The 4,988-nt window shown below is 38.4% G+C and overlaps 1 pseudogene; it reads left to right on the forward strand.

Annotated features, from left to right (window-relative positions):
- Positions 1-2,769: 2,769 nt before the first annotated feature.
- LOC122679080 lies at positions 2,770-3,057 on the forward strand (annotated as a pseudogene).
- Positions 3,058-4,988: the final 1,931 nt, after the last annotated feature.

Genomic DNA, 4,988 nt, shown 5'->3' on the forward strand with positions numbered 1-4,988 from the left:
GCAAACATACTACTTGGCATTCTCCCTCACCATTGTGGACATTGGCAACCATATATGGAGATTTGGAATGTTTAGGAGGACCATCACCATACATTCATGCATGACGGCTCTTAGGTCACCCAGCTCTACTGTGGAGGTCCAGTTGTGCTTGTGGGTTTTCTCCTGAATCACATCCTACAGATTCCATTAAAAGCAGTATATCCTTAACTTGAAGGGATTTGTTTCTGTTTTTCATAGAAATACAATGCAACATAAAGGGAAACAAAAATTAATTATTTGAGCTGTCCAGAGTTTAAATTCCACGTGCAGTAGATTATATCATTTCCCTCCGCTCCCCCCCCACCCTATTTTCTACCTTTCTTTTAAGAAGATTGTGCATTCCTTCTCTTTCTATGAGACCTACGTGGACTCCTCAAGGGATGAACAAATTTACCACCTCACTGAGAGAGAGAGTTGGTCAGTTGACTGTTTTTGACCAATGAATGGATTGTGTGTCGTGTAAGCAGAAACATTAAGAACTGCCACGTGGTCGCCATTGCCCATACAGGAACTGTTCTTTCAGCCTGGATCCCAAAATGAATAAGAGACATGCTACAGAGCCATAGTCTGGAGCAGCTGACCTGCAGTGACATGGAATTTAAGGGAGACCTAAAAGTTAATTGCCATAATCTACTGAGATTTAAAGATTGTCCCTATGTTATCACAAAGTGGAAACTAACTGATAAACCACATAAACAGACAATAATACGTTACTGTAAAACCTAATTTCATTAGCTTGTGATTATCATCATTCCTAACATATTTCACTTTTAATTAATCCTTTAGTCATTGCTCCGCCATTAATTTAAGAAGCCTAGTCACTTCCTCTTTAAGCTTCCATCTTAACCCTTTCCTTATCCTTCAAGTTACTCAAAAATCCTGCGCAGCATAGTTTACTCTGTACAAAGTGGAACAATCCTCTACGCATGCTGCTGCTGCTGCTAAATCACTTCAGTCGTGTCCAACTCTGTACGACCCCATAGACGGCAGCCCACCAGGCTCCCCCGTCCCTGGGACTCTCCAGGCAAGAACACTGGAATGGGTTGCCATTTCCTTCTCCAATGCATGAAAGTAAAAAGTGAAAGTGAAGTCGCTCAGTCGTGTCCAACTCTTTGCAACCCCATAGACTACAGCCCACCAGGCTCCTCCATCCATGGGATTCTCCAGGCAAGAGCAGTAGAGTGGGCTGCCATTGCCCTCTCCACCTCTAGGCATAGAGGGGAAAAAAAAAGATTAAAAACTCCAAAAAGTCCATTGGTTTCCATGCTTCTTTCACTGTCATGTGACACAGCTATTAAAGATTATATCTGAAAATAAAATAAAATAAAATAAAGATTACATCTGTCTTGGAGTAGTCTAATGCTATTTGTTTATTGATGCTGTGTTATAGCTATAGTCCTAGATCATTATCGTGGGCACACCACTCTCTTATTTCACCCTCACTTGCTCAGCATCTTAAAATGAAATTGCAGGGACTTCCCTGGTGGTCTAGTGGTTAAGACGCTGTACTTTCACTGCAGAGGGCATAGTTTGATCCCTGATCAAGGGACTAAGATTCTGAATGCTACTTGTTGGGGCCAAAAAGAAAAAACTGCAATTACATTATGTGCTGAAAGTGACCTTGCCTCTCTGACCCTTGAAAAAATGAGAAGTGTTAGTTGCTTAGTTGTGTCCGACCCGTTGCAACCCTATGGACTGCAGCCCACCAGCCTCCTCTGTCCAGGGATTCTCCAGGCAAGAATACTGGAGTGGGTTCCCATGCCCTTCTCCAGCTCTGGCCTTTGGCCTTTAAGTTAAATTTAGGCCACCAGGATACATACCCCTTGCTTTATGGGGAGTTCACTACACATTACAGTGTCTTTTTAATCAGGGAAACCCATCCATCATGAGAAGTTTCTCTAACATTAAATCATAGATACAATTTCATACTAATCCTATGACCAATGAGCAAATGTTCCTTTGTAGCTTTACTAGGAGCTTAGTACATATCTTCATTCATTCATGTAACCAAAAGGCCACTTTAGAGGACAAAATGTGAGACCATTAAATTGTATGACTATGCATCTCTGCATAAATAGAAATGTACATGGAAGATTCCTTAAATTAAGAAAAATGTACCTTTTCACATGAATGTATGTCACTCCTGTTCTGTCATCACCTATATCACTATTGCACCACTAGTGTTTAGCAGAATGCTTGGCATGTATTAAGTGCTCAACTGGGGTCAAACCCAAATCTCCTGCATTGCAGGTGCATTCTTTACCATTGAGCCACTGGGGAAGCCCAATTAGAATAAATGTGAGAAATATCGATTATAAGGCAAGATGATAAGATCACAAATGGACTAGAATTTTCTCACTCCATATTTTCAAATAAACAATAATTTTCTTTGAACTTTTATATCTCCAAATATCCCTAACTCTTGAAACCTAATATCTGAGATCTTTGGGAAGACATTTCAGAGGCAGTGGAATTAGACTGGGTCTTGGACTATTCACAGGGCTCTCAGGTAAACTTTAATAAATGATACAAATAGAAGAAGAAATATACAAACAACCCTTATTCTGTTTGCGTGAGTTCATCATAAAACTGAGAATGTCTCTTACTTTTTCATCCTATAATTTTAAAAAATGATTTATATTTATCATATAGTAAAGGAATGAAAAAATCCATGAGGCAAGTTTTCTTAGATGATAAAGCACATGTGGCCTTTTCTGACAGTGACGACCTCCTCACGAGAACATGCCTCTCACAAAGGATCTTCTTCATCGCTCTCCAGAAGAGAAGAAGAGGAAACACAAGAAGAAGTGCCTGGTACAGAGCCCTAATTCCTATTTCTTGGATGTAAAATGCCCAGGATGCTATAAAATCACCACCTTCTTTAGCCATGCACAAACAGTAGTTTAGTGTGTTGACTGCTATACTGTCCTCTGCCAGACTATAGGAGGAAAAGCAAGGCTTACAGAAGGCGGCTCCATCAGACAGAAGCAGCATGAACAGGATCCTGCATCAAGATGAATGGGAAACCAACCCAATAAATATGTTTTGGATAAAAAAAAAAAATCATGTGAGTTGTCTTAATGTTTGAAAACATATTTTTCTGACTAACTACATCATTAGGATCAGTAGAAAACCATCAATTCCCCAAGCCTTTCAGATTTGTATAATAATGAAAAAGGGTATATTTCAGTCAGATTTTTATTTCTCTGTCCCAAATCCAATATGGTATTATATACATGGTTAAAAATATTTCTTCAAAAATTTAAAAAATTTTTATGATTATTCAACTTTATTCCATTCCCTGGACAATGAATTTATACTTACCATCTTGAGTAAAAGAATGAGTAACCAAAAGTCCTAGATAAACTATAAGAAATGAAGCAAATAATCATGAGCTAAGATATACATATTGTCATACGTGTAAAATCACTATTGTGTGGACTTCCCTGCTGGTCCAATGGTTAAGAATCTGCCTGCCAATGTAAAGGACAAAAGTTCAATCCCTGGTCCTGGAAGATCTCACATGCCTTGAGGCAACTAAGCCTAAATGCCACAGCTACTAAGCCCATGCTCCCTATAGCCATGCCTCTCAATAAGAGAAGCTACTGCGATGAGAAGCCCACGTACCACAGCTAGAGAGTAGCCCCTGTTCACTGCAACTAGAGAAAGACTGCACACAGCAATGAAGGCCCAGTAAAGCCAAAAATTGATAAATAAATCACCATTGGGATTCATGTCAGGATATTGTAAATATTGATTAACAATTGAATTATTTTTAAGTAATGCAGATTTTTCTTTGAATGTTATATGTTATCATTCAGTCACTAATTTATGTATGACTCTTTGGGAACTCATGGATTGCAGCACCCCAGGATGCATGCTGAGTGTTACAGCATCTAGCTTATGATTTGGAAGTAAGAACATCTGTCATCCAACATCTGCTCCTTACTGGCTAATTGTTCAACTTAGGGACAGTGCTATCAATTTCCTGGGCCTTGATTTTCATATTTGTAAAATAATAATACCTAACTAGGGGGGGCAGTGTATGAATCAGTAATGACATACATACGTTACACACAACTCTTTGATTGCAAGAAGCAGGAAATGTAAGTAAGACAAAAAATTTATATTTCAATTAACCAAAAAATTTATATTTCAAGCCACACACCAAAAAGGAAAAAGAAAAAACAAAAAACAATGAATATATCTGTGAATTCAAATCATTAGATTTTCATATTGACTTCTATATTTGCCTTTTTTTTTTACAAAGAGCTGTGCTATCACAAACTAACCATCTTCACAAGGTTAAAAACAAGACTGTAACCAGGTTGGATCTTAAATTCTCAAAAATTTCATGAGTAGAAAGGAAAAAAATTCTATCCAACTAATTCCAGTTAGAAAAATCCTGGGGAAGAAAACTGGTCCTGCTAATTGGTTCTCATATTCATTTTTGAATCAAGCAGTGGTAGTCAGATGGAAGACTGTGACAGGCCCCAATATCTGTGATATGTCCGGACCTGTGATGTGGGATGTATGATCTACAACCAAAAAAGGGAAGAAAAGATACAGGACAAATCAGAAGAAGTGGCAAAACAGAATCTTCATTATTAAAGTACTTGGCATAGTATTAGCTAAGGACTTGGAAATGATAGAGATTAGTGCTGATGAGATTAACTTTCATTTCCTGGATCAACCAATTAGTTAGCTTCATTCTGGTTTATGGACCACTCATGTATGTTCATGGTGGTGAGCATGAGAGGAATCCAATAAGAGAGAGAAATGTGCGACATCCACCGTTGTTAGGTTAGAGCTTGTTTTACCGATGATGTGTCATTTGGGGTATGTATTCTTCCTAAGGGCAGAGGGTTACTACTCTTGCAGATTTCAATACGTTAATTTGAAATGAGACATCTAATTCAAAGTGAACTGCAATCTGCTGGAATATGCTG

Source organism: Cervus elaphus, chromosome 21 (assembly GCF_910594005.1).
Source record: "Cervus elaphus chromosome 21, mCerEla1.1, whole genome shotgun sequence".
NCBI lineage: Eukaryota > Metazoa > Chordata > Mammalia > Artiodactyla > Cervidae > Cervus > Cervus elaphus.